Source organism: Pinus tabuliformis, chromosome 2_2 (genome assembly GCF_031772625.1).
Source record: "Pinus tabuliformis cultivar Carrire ecotype Pingquan chromosome 2_2, CPIR1, whole genome shotgun sequence".
Classification (NCBI taxonomy): Eukaryota; Viridiplantae; Streptophyta; class Pinopsida; order Pinales; family Pinaceae; genus Pinus; species Pinus tabuliformis.
The window spans coordinates 1088240946-1088253790 of record NC_142300.1 but is presented as its reverse complement, the minus strand read 5'-3'; the positions used below and the strand labels follow the sequence as shown (position 1 = coordinate 1088253790).

Genomic DNA, 12845 nt, shown 5'->3' with positions numbered 1-12845 from the left:
AAACATATCTGTGCAAAGGGCCTACCACCTTTTGAAAGCGCTGATGCGATATCGACGATGCGATATCACAATGCTACCATCGATATGCTGATGTTCCATCTCGCCGATATGCCGACTCGCCAATACACCGATTTGCCCATCTGTGATATCGCATCGGCGATGTCCTGCGTCGCTACTGCTGCAGCCTGCCTCCTCCGATTGCGATCTACCGACGTGATCTGGATCGTTGATCGGCCAGATCCAACGGCTGTCACGAATTGAACCTTTAAGCTTTCGATTTTGATTTTTGATGGTTCTGGAGTCTTTTTGCCTCCCGATAGAGTATTTCCGTGAAGTAGCAAATTGTTGTCGCTGCACAGCAGTTGGAATTAATATTCCAACAATAATGATTGCTACCTAAATATTGTCGTGGTTAGCAATGTTGAGTTTAAGGGTTTAAAAATGTTGTGCAGGTGATGCCCAGATCAGACCCAAGGTAACGCCATTGGATCCTTCCTAAGTGAGGAGTGAAGTGTATTACAGCACTAAAATTGGCGTACACTCCCTTGAAGCTGAAGGGACATCTGTGATCTATAGCCAAACATATACAGCCAAAGGCCTTTTAAATTACACCTCTGAAATTATCCACCATGTTCTCGTCAAAGGTGAGAAACATTATTAAATACATCGATATAGTTTCGATTTACTAATGCCAGAGTTTTAAAATGTAGTCCTCTTTTATTTTTCTGAAGGATGGGAAATTTTTTCTCAACATGATGTGGCTGCAATGCGTTGGTAGTCATTGCATTGATTTCACTTTTAATGGGAAAGACCATTTATTGTTGAACAAATCTTCTTCCAAACACCAGATACTATTATGTATGTGGAGACAAATCCTTATCTGCATTAAGCGAAGAGCATGAATTTTTCACTCTGCCTTCTCCAAGCCCAAATAAGTATTTCCCCAGAATAGCAGTGGTGGGAGATCTCGGTCTCTCTTATAATTCCTCCACAACATTTAATCATCTTGTGTAGAATTACCCCTCCATGGTTCTCGTGGTTGGAGACATGTCATACGCAACTAATTATATTACCACTAGCGATAAATCCGCGGCTTGCTTTAAGTGTGCATTCCCTAATGGTCCATTCTATCAAATGTATCAGCCTCACTGGGATGCATGGGAAAGGTAGGTAACTTTTAGTTCGCTCATTTTCATTTTCATTAAAGCCTCCTTTATTCATTTTCGATTTCAATTTATTTGAAATTTCATGGAGCCACTGGTTTCATGAGTGCCTATGATGGTATTGGCGGGAAATCATGACATAGAAAATCAAGGTGGAAGCATCCAATTTGCATCTTACAAAGCGAGGTTTGCAGTCCTATCTAAGGAATCCGGATCCAACAATAATCTCTATTACTGTTTCAAAAAAGGAGTACACTTCGTGATTCTAGCATCATATACTGACTACAACAGAACCAGTAGGTTACCTATTTAATGTTATACTCCATTAACTTTGTGATAATATTGCCATTTGCCGATTCTCAACTGTAGCTTTTCTCGTATTTAGGCCAGCAGTATAAGTGGCTGAAGGGAGATCTCATGCATGTGGATCGAAGTGTTACTCCGTGGCTAATAGCATCATGGCACAACCCTTGGTATAATAGTTACAACAGCCCTTATCAGGAATTCGAATGCTTGAGATAGCAGATGGAAGACCTGCTCTACAAGTATGGAGTGGACATTGCCTTTCATGGACATGTAAGAAGCCATTAGGTTTTTTTTCCCGTGTGTTAATTTTGTTTGAAATTTAAAAGTGTTAAAATTATAAGTTTTATTGGTGTAATACACAAAACCTAATTTAAAAAAGTACATTTTAAATAACCAAAATCACTAGACAAATCGCAGCAAAGGAAACCCAATACTTAGAATAGTTTGTCAACATTCTTATTCTTTATCCATATGACCATAGTAACATAGAAAAGCTATTAATTTCTCTTATATGTTCTCTGAAGCTCATGAACCATGTGTATCACAATGTAGGTGCATGCATACGAGAGAATGAACTGAGTTTACAGGTATGGGTTGGATCCTTGTGGCCCTGTGTATATCACTATTGGGGATGGAGGAAACATTGAGAGGCTTGCTACACATCATGCAGATGAGCCTGGGTACTGTCCCAATATCACAAGTATACATCCAGAATATGGAGGGGTGTGTCCTTTGAAGCAGAAAACTTAAGATACGCAGAAATTTATATATAAATATTTATTAAAAAAGATGAATAGATAGATGATGATTGTTTACAATGGGTTGCCTAGCTTATATACCACCATGGGCACCCTTTGGGAAAGGGCGTGATCTTATGATAATGCCCTTTCGTCTAATTAAAATTAAAATTAAATAATAAACCTAAAGTTAACTAATTTTTTACATAACATTGCCTTCTTCTCGAAAGAATGCTTTGTCCTCAAAGCATAAGTAACGACGGATGTTTTTGAAGAATGATTCAGTCTCCCAGAAAGCGTCTTCTTCGGGTAAGTCCTTCCACTTGATCATATATTCCAAGATGATCAAGGTCCCACACTTTAAAAGGTGTTGGATTAATCTCTCAATTTCCGTTTTTTGGTGATGTGGATATCGGTATGGCTTGATGTTGACAGGGTCTGACCCTGCCTTGACTTTTATTGTATGCTCAATTTCCCTATTAGGCGGCCTCTTCATAGGTAGGTCTTGAATTACTTTTTCATGCTTCCAAATCAAATCTTGTATCCTTGGTGACTCTTCTCTAGTCATATTTGCAGATAACATTTCTAATTGGTGACATTGTATTGCATAAGCAGGTGCTCTTCTTCGACTCAGCTTCATCATCTGAGATGATGGTACAACTTGATTTTCTGGTGCTTGGAATTCGTGTAGTTTGTACTTATGACCTCCCCATTTGAATTTTATAAATTGTACTTGATGGTTGGCGGCATAAGTGCCTAAAGTTCGTAGCCATTGGATACCTAGGACTACATCTACTCCTCCTAACGGTACCGTGAAGAATGGAGACTCTAGATTAAAGTCTTGAATCTGCAAATTGACCTTATGGCATTTCCCTACCTTTTCAATCTTCTTACCATTAGCCACCATCACTTTCATGTTTGGTAAGGGAAATGAAAAAATATTGAGTCTCCTTGCCACGGTTGCATCTAAAAAATTGTGTGTGCTACCTCAGTCGATGAGAACCACTACGTTGTTCTTCTTTATGTGTCCTTTTAACTTTAAAGTCTGAGGTTGTGATATACCTGTCATAGCTGATAATGACACTTGCAGAATACTTCCGTCATCTAGTTCTAGTGAGAATTCTGGGGTGTCTTCTGTGTCTTCTATGTCATAATCTTCACTGTTTGAATCATTGGTTGCTTCACAATTATATATGTTCTTTGGTTCTTTTCCTTTAGCACATCTATGTTTGGGGTCCCACTTCTCACCACAACGCTTACATTTACCCTCTTTTATCCTTTGCATTTCCACATTAGATTTTTCATCTTCATGACGATGTGGTGGAACATATCTTGTATTATTTGAGTCCACATACTGGGGTATCCTTCGTCTTGCATAAGTTTTTTCCGCTTTTGACCAAAATATTGGTTCGGATTTCTTTTCAGCTGTTTTTGCTTTTCGGCTTGCTAATTCTATAGATGTAATGTCATGCATCTCAAGTTCTTCTTGTAAATGGTTTTTGAGTCCCGAGATGTATGACTGAATTAGACGAGATTCTGATAACCCAGGTACTCGTGTTACTAAGGTCTCCCATTCTTGAGTGTATTCGTCCACACTTCCTTTTTGTCGTAGTTTGATGAGTTTTGAAAAGAACTCTTCTTCCTTTACACCTTGGAATCTTTTGAAGAATGCATCTTTAAATTTCCTCCAACTAATGACGTGTGTTGACTTTTTCCACCACATATACCAGTTATATGATTCTCCCTCCATTTTCATGGATGCATGCCTGAGTTTTTCATCATCGTCATTGATGTCATATATCTCAAAGTATTCTTCTGCTTTATTTATCCATGCAACATTTTTTTTTTCGTTTCCATCGAATTTAGGCATCTCAACTTTTGCCCTTCGCTGGTATGTTGCTAATGGTTGAGAAAAAAAAGGGTATTGATTGGTAAATTTATCCCAGGGTTGCTTGTTTGTAAAGGCTGTGTTACTCACTTCTTGGTGGGGTGTCGCTGATTTTTTTGGGGATTCAACTTTTTCATGAGAGTCTGTAGACTTTGTTGAATCTGACGAGATTCGTTCTTGATTCTCTTCACCTTCTTTTAGTAGTTGTTCGGGTGTACAATTCGACCTTGTACACAGAATTTTCAGCATTGTTAAGACCTCTCTGATGCTTGCTTATGTTTGGACATGGTAATTTTCCATCTTTATTCCTATTTGATTTGTCGTATCGTGAAGATTTTTGATTTCATTAGCTTGCTCCCCAAGCTTGATTTGGAATTCATTTAACCTTTTACTGACCTTGTCGTGGTTGCTATTTATCTTATGCTCCACGTCCAACAATTTTTTTTGGAAATCCGCCATTGTCATTTTCGGCATTGAGAGGATTTGCGGTGGAGTGTATTTATTTGCCAGCTAAAATGTTTTTCCTCTCCCTTTTTTTTTTAAGCAAAAATAAATTATATATATATATATATATATATATATATAAATTTTAATTAATTAAAATAGATTTAATTAATTAAAATAAATTTAATTAATTAAACTGTATGTATTATATATAATATAATTATATATATCATATGTCAAGTTATATATATATATATATATATATATATATATATATATATATATATATATATATATATATATATATATGTCAAGTTATATATATATATATATATATATATATATATATATATATATATATATATATATATATATATATATATATATATTATATATAATATATGTCACGTTATATCTATTTCAAGTCTTTGCCGACCGTCACGTCCGCCGATGGGGTCACCTCCGGCAGCAAATGACACTTACAGCAGACCGATTAATATAATCGTGGTGGCAGAGCTCCCGCAGAGGTTATTCCACGCAGCTACAGGTCACCCTCGCTGAATCACCGCAGAGATTTATTCTGCGCAGCCGCGGGTCCACCACACGAACCACCGCAGCTGGTTTGTATGAGGTTTTGGTCACCCGGAAACCAAGTGTGAGCCGCAGAGCTGAGACCGTGTACGAAAAGAATGACAAACAACGGAAGTTTGAATAGGAATGAAGACAGGGACGTGGGTACAGACAGCGTTGGGGTGGACGGGTTTGTGTGGAGAATTGTATGGCGGAAGAAAAATTGGCGTGAACTGCAGAGATGGACTATGAACACAGCAGAAGTGGGGGATAACTAACCATACCAATGAAGCAGAAAACTTAAGATACACAAAAATTTATATATAAATATTTATTAAAAAATATGAATAGATAGATGATGATTGTTTACAATGGGTTGCCTGGCTTATATACTGCCATGGGCACACTTTGGGAAAGGGCATGATCTTATGATCGTGCCCTTTCATCTAACTAAAATTAAAATTAAATAATAAACCTAAAGTTAACTAATTTTTTTACATAACATCCTTTCACATACACCTCGAGTCCAACCAAGGGCAAGTTGTACTGGGACAGTCAACCAGAATGGAGTGCTTACAGAAAATCTAGTTTCGATCATGGCATACTTGAGGTCAGCCCTAAATTACAATATTAAAACATTGACTCTAACCTTATAGGCCATAAGATATCCGGTAACATTAGGGGCTTCCTCTTCTTTTTTAAACAATGACGAATCTTACAATGTACCCAAATGAATGGAGTAGTCTACCCAGGCGGAAGAATGGCCCGGTTTCCGTCACCGCCCGGAAAAACCTCCGGCTCCGGCCACCGGCAATTCCTCCACCGTCCGCGGCCTCTGCCCAGCTCCGCCACCCTCCGCATTAATGTGGACGACTGACAGGTTCCTGACAGACATTCCGATTTTCGGATTTCCATCGCGTCTTGCCGGGAAGTTAATTCACCATATTCACCTGCGAAAGGGGACGGACGGGCTCAAGATCAGAAACTCTTTGCCGGGAAGTTAATTCACCATATTCACCTGCGAAAGGGGACGGACGGGCTCAAGATCAGAAACTCGTTACATACAGGAGCACGGCCATGGCAGCTGGAGGGCTCTGCCGCAGAAAGCTGGTGATTAGGAATTTATATTTAGTGCTAGAACTTGCAAGAAATTCTCTGTATTTTTGTTTTTTTGGGTAGTTTTCATGGGGTGATTTTTATGCAGGGTTGCTGAGATGCGGGAAGAGCTGCAGATTGCGTTGGGCTTACTATCTAAGGCCAGATATCAAGCGGGGAAAGTTCACTGTGCAGAAGAGCAGACTATTATTCACCTTCATGCGCTACTGGGAAACAGGTCAGTTGGCCTGACAAACAAAACAACGTTGGATGAATTAGTTTTTTGTATCTTGATTCTGTCACCTGTGCACTGCACTGAGAGCTGATCTTGATTATAATGTGACAGGTGGTCCGCCATTGCTACTCACCTTCCCAAGCGAACCGACAATGAAATCAAGAACTACTGCAATACCCACCTGAAGAAGCGCTTGCTGCAGATGGGAATCGACCCCATGACGCACAAGCCCAAAGCCGAATCGATTATGGCACCTGGTGTTCAGTCGTCCAATGGGTTCTCGAATCTGAGTCATACGGCGCAGTGGGAGAGCACGCGCCTGGAAGCCGAATCGAGGCTGGGGCGCGAGTCCAAGCTCAGGGCCAAGGGCCTCTGGTTTGCCTAGTTGAGAAACGTTAATGCGAGCTCAGATTTATTCAGCCGATTGCAGAGAGCCAGTCTAGGGTTTGAATCCGATAGAGAGGAATCAAAGATTCCTGGGTTGAGCTCTGTTCTGGGCTTTGATTGTATGAAAATGACACAGAAATGGGACAAGTTCCAGGATTCGAGGTCGGGAACCAAGTTAGACCAGTGCAATTTGTCAGCCTTGGGAGGTTCACTGGGAGTTATAGTCCACTGGAGAATGAGGAACGAGCTAGTAAGAAGAGCTATTTGGGCCTTCTGCAACAAGCTATGTGCCATGCTAGAATATTTTATATTCTATGCCAGTTTAGACCTGAATGTGTGTGAAATCTCAACTCTCTTTGAATTGTTCGATTTCATAGAAACCATATAAATGGTTTTGTAATTAAATTGGATTAGTTTTGTAATTATATGAAATAGCCTGAAATTTACTGATTAATGAATTATTGTCCAGAGAAAGCCTGTTATTATCACTTCAGGCTTTGGGTTTTTTGTTAGCATGGTGGGATGTATTATGTGATATATTAGTTTTGGAATCCAATGTGTGTGTTGCTTTAAAACCTTTTATGAAGCATTGGATTTCATTATTTGAAACTCAAGGACAAATATGAAGTCTTGTCTAGAGAAAAACCTGTTATTTCCCCTCATTATCTTTTTAGTTCTCTTGTTAATCTGTGTATTATATATGTTGCTTGAAATTTAACCATTTCAGAGATGAAGTGAACAGGGTATGTTCTGATCTAGTTTTCAAAGCTGTATGCAAAAATGAGGAGCAGACTTTAATTTATATAGCAAACGACTTCCATACTTCCCTCAATCAAAAGCCCAAGTGGCCTGCAAAACTAGAGATATGAATTCCCTCTGCCCACCTTGCATTGTTCAAAACGTAAAGATAACCTTCATTCTTAAGACAAGGAGCAAGAATTTTCACTCAACATGTTTTAATCAAACAAATGAAATTGTTATCATAACTGTCAAATAATTCAACTCCAGTCAATAGCCTTCTCATTCACTCTGCAAGACATCCCGTCATGGATACCTTCTTAAATTGCTACCAGGGTCAGATACCATTCTTTTATTTAATTCGCCTCTGACTTATCACTGATATGACATGCCCTAACTGTATCATGGAACTTCTGAGGTGGCCGACTTATGAGGGACAAAATGTTTATTCCTTGTCCTGGCAAAGGAATAAATATAGATCCAAAAATATCTAATCAGATGGTGCTTGCTACGGGTGTGCTTTGAATCTCCTCTAGGGTAACTACAGCAAGAAATTCATCAATCCTGCAATCAACATATGTTAAACCTTGGAGAAGTTTCCTAGCACTCGTTTTCTCCTTTGGTCTTTAAAAGATTGTCCATTGTAATCATGGAAGTGGCAAAGTTACATGAATACATTTACTGGCCCAGCATGCACGCTGGGGAGTTTCAGATCCAGCTCGATGATACATTTAGCATTACGAGCTAAACCAAATACATTGTTGATTATACTAGAATAAATTGTTTATTCTGAACAGTTTGGAAAGCCCTCGAAAGTTAGTGTCTTTGATACGAATAACAGTTTGGAAAGCCCTCGACAGTTAGTGTCTTTGATGAGATTAGAATGACAAGAAAAGGAGTGACCTTGATATTACATCTTGGCAATAGTCCTGTTTTGCTAACATGTTGTTTGGTGGACTTAGAAGTTTCCCTATTTGGATGAGTGAGGAATGAAATGTAATTTTCAAAGAAATTGCTATTTCAGCAATAACTAGATTCAATGATTGGTTGCATTGTTAAATATGATCGGCAAATCTTGAAATATCATCAATGATGTTTATCGTCTTGCTAATATTGTTATTTATGTCTGATTCCCAAGTTCTCCAAATCATGGTTGTGAGTGTTTGTATCTTTTCATGTTCTCTATTTTCCACATTTTACATATTTATACATAAAATAATAACTTAATAAATCCAACAATATAAGCAAAAATAACCCTCCTATTATAGATTTTAGAATTTTAAGTATAATTTTATAAGCAAAAATAACCCTCCTATTATAGATTTTAGAATTTTAAGTATAATTTTATCAGATTTATTCTGATGAATTGTCCAGTGGAATAGCCATGGCTATCTATAGATCAATGGACTTGAAACCACCAATGGTAAAACCAATTATAAAATATTTCTAACTTCTTTGTGTACTTTTAAAGAAGTAAAAATGATTTTTCACTTTTCTATATGCGCCTTATTTTGTTATGCCATTTTCACTTTTTACATTTTCACATGCACCCTTTTTTTATTATACTTTCAAAGTTTTGTATATTTCTTACAACTATCATATATCTTATTTAACATCAATGAGAATATGTTCAACCTCTATGACAAACCAAATACACTTTCCCCAAATACACTAAAACCAAATACACTTTCCCCAACATCAGTGTTCCAGATAAACATTTCTTGAATATCCAGATCTGGCAGATGCAGATACATTTACCCAACTCAAGCATTGATCTTGCAAATGCAAATACATTTACCCAACTCAAATATTCAAGGGGAATAGCTCTGGAATATGCAGATATTACACTGCAAACTTAAATGGAAGATTAACCGAACGAATCCTGCAAACTTAAACCGAAGATAAACCGAACAAATCCTCAAAATATTAAATAAGAACAAAATCTCATTATGCAGATCTTCCAAATTCAAAATGAAATTGAAGACTAGCTTAACAAATTCGGACTTATTTTGAGTTTACATACAAAGCTTTTACAATAGTATGGTTTTGATTATTTAAGAAAATCTAATTAACATAACATATAGAATTGCAAACTCTAAGTGAAAGTATATTACATTAAATTAATAGTTAACCCAAAACATCAAACAAAAGAACAAACTATTTTGTTAAAGTTAAAACATTGGAAGAGCCAGAAGATAGTTCGTTGATTTGTTATTCTATAGAATCAAGTCTTTTAACCCTCTTATCAGGTCTCTTAACCCTCTTAGCAAACACGTTGACTCAATTTTTGACATACAAAAACTCAATCCCATGGCATAAAATATCTGGGTAGTTTCATTCTTCTGGTAAATTATCACTGGCAATTATAGACAGATTGTAAAACCTTAATAAGGAAGTGATTGTATGAACATACTATCCAAGGTCAATTTTTATTAGAATATCACTTAGTAAAATGAAGTAGAACACTCCATATCTTGCCAAAATAAACAGAACGTGGCTAAAACCCTTGACCAAAATAAACAGAGAACGGAGCTAAAAACCTACTCATTACATTCAAGGTTTTGAAAGTGGAACATTCTTAAAATTATACAGACGCAAAGCAAAGCCAAGCCACTGCCAAATAACCAATTGAATTCTTCAACTTTCAAAAAATTATAAAAAGTGATGTTAGTAATTGTAAAATGAAATGGTTAAATTTCAAGGCAAGATATATAATACACAGATTAACAAGAGAACTAAAAGGATAATGAGGGGAAATAACAAGTTTTTCTTTAGACAAGACTTCATATTTGTCCTTGAGTTTCAAATATTGAAATCCAATGCTTCATAAAAGGTTTTAAAGCAACACACATTGGATTCCAAAACTAATATATCACATAATACATCCCACCATGCTAACAAAAAACCCAAAGCCTGAGGTGATAATAACAGGGTTTCTCTGGACAATAATTCATTAATCAGTAAATTTCAGGCTATTTCATATAATTACAAAACCAAATTAATCAGTAAATTTCAAACAATCCAATTTAATTACAAAACCATTTATATGGTTTCTATGAAATCCAACAATTCAAAGAGAGTTGAGATTTCACAGACATTCAGGTCTAAACTGGCATAGAATATAAAATATTCCAGCATGGCACATAGCTTGTTGCAGAAGGCCCAAATAGCTCGTCTTACTAGCTCGTTCCTCATTCTCCAGTGGACTATAACTCCCAGTGAACCTCCCAAGGCTGACAAATTGCACTGGTCTAACTTGGTTCCCGACCTCGAATCCTGGAACTTGTCCCATTTCTGTGTCATTTTCATACAATCAAAGCCCAGAACAGAGCTCAACCCGGGAATCTTTGATTCCTCTCTATCGGATTCGAACCCTGGACTGGCTCTCTGCAATCGGCTGAATAAATCTGAGCTCGCATTAACGTTTCTCAACTGGGCAAACCAGAGGCCCCTGGCCCTGAGCTTGGACTCGCGCCCCAGCCTCGATTCGGCTTCCAGGCGCGCGCTCTCCCACTGCGCCGTATGACTCAGATTCGAGAACCCATTGGACGACTGAACACCAGGTGCCATAATCGATTCGGCTTTGGGCTTGTGCGTCATGGGGTCGATTCCCATCTGCAGCAAGCGCTTCTTTAGGTGGGTATTGCAGTGGTTCTTGATTTCATTGTCGGTTTGCTTGGGAAGGTGAGTAGCAATGGCGGACCACCTGTCACATTATAATCAAGATCAGCTCCCAGTGCAGTGCACAGGTGACAGAATCAAGATACAAAAAACTAATTCATCCAACGTTGTTTTGTTTGTCAGGCCAATTGACATGTTTCCCAGTAGCGCATGAAGGTGAATAATAGTCTGCTCTTCTGCACAGTCAACTTTCCCCACTTAACATCTGGCATTAGATAGTAAGCCCAACGCAATCTGCAGCTCTTCCCGCATCTCAGCAACCCTGCATAAAAATCACCCCATGAAAACTACCCAAAAAAACAAAAATACAGAGAATTTCTTGCAAGTTCTAGCACTAAATATAAATTCCTAATCAGCAGCTTTCTCCGGCAGAGCCCTCCAGCTGCCATGGTCGTGCTCCTGTATGTAACGAGTTTCTGATCTTGAGCCCGTCCGCCCCCTTTCGCAGGTGAATATGGTGAATTAACTTCCCGGCAAAGAGTTTCTGATCTTGAGCCCGTCCGTCCCCTTTCGCAGGTGAATATGGTGAATTAACTTCCCGACAAGACGCGATGGAAATCCGAAAATCGGAATGTCTGTCAGGAACCTGTCAGTCGTCCACATTAATGCGGACGGTGGCGGAGCAGGGCAGAGGCCGCGGACGGTGGAGGAATTGCCCGTGGCTGGAGCCGGAGGTTTTTCTGGGCAGTGACGGAAACCGGGCCATTCTTATGCCTGGGTAGACTACTCCCAAATGAATTGATATGTGTTGCAGGTACACAATTCAACACATGCGTTGTGGACATGGCTCCGGAATCAAGATGCATATGGAAGCGTAGGTGACCAAATCTATATTGTCAGACGCAATAAAAAATGTTCTCACGTCCCCGAGGCTAAGGATTGAAAAATTTAAAGATGGATATCAGACTTTTGAACTAGGGAGAAGTTAATATTTAATTTACCAACACCAAGTTTAGAGGAAGCTTCAATAAAGCATGCACCAAAGCGATTGAAAATAGGGTGAAGTTAATATTTAATTTACCAACACCAAGTTTAGAGGAAGATTTAATAAAGCTTGCACCAAAGCGATTGAAAATAGGGATAATTAGGATGTTGTATTTCTCTGATAAGTAGGCTTTGGTATAATCCATAAAATAATTCATTGTCATGCTTATGAAAAATAAATTATGTTGCTTTCTTGTATGGAGACTAATTCTGCTGCAGCAACATATTTGCAATTGTATTCGTCATCAGAGTTTATGTTGTACACATTTCGAATAGACAATTTAATCATTCGCTCCACTTGCAATATTCATTAAGCGTAACTCATGAAAAATGTGGAGTCCGATATGGATTTTTAAAATGGATTCGGGACATTTTCTTAGTGATGCTCAGGCAATGCTATGCAAATCAATTAGAATGGCAGTGAGTGGAGTTTTGAAAAATGTGTTATTTAATGTTGTTCCAAATTAATGTATATGGTTGATGGCCATGGTTAGGGGATAGTTCACGGATTTTAATTATATTAGGTTTTAATCTCACTTAAAAGGTTAGGTCATAGGTTCCTTGATAATAATAAGGTAAGGGAAATATTTTAGTATATATATTGATAGAGATATTAG

At 38.1% G+C, this 12845-nt stretch overlaps 3 pseudogenes across 1 annotated transcript; 2 read left to right on the top strand and 1 right to left on the bottom strand.

The window, feature by feature from the left end:
* The first annotated feature begins 289 nt into the window (after nucleotides 1-289).
* On the top strand, nucleotides 290-12127 carry LOC149197174 (purple acid phosphatase 15-like; annotated as a pseudogene).
* On the top strand, nucleotides 6113-7167 carry LOC149197176 (transcription factor MYB106 pseudogene; annotated as a pseudogene). The gene is made up of 3 exons (XR_016254805.1): nucleotides 6113-6218; nucleotides 6313-6441; nucleotides 6550-7167. The product of XR_016254805.1 is annotated as a transcription factor MYB106 pseudogene (transcript).
* On the bottom strand, nucleotides 10483-11847 carry LOC149197175 (transcription factor MYB17-like; annotated as a pseudogene).
* Nucleotides 12128-12845: the final 718 nt, after the last annotated feature.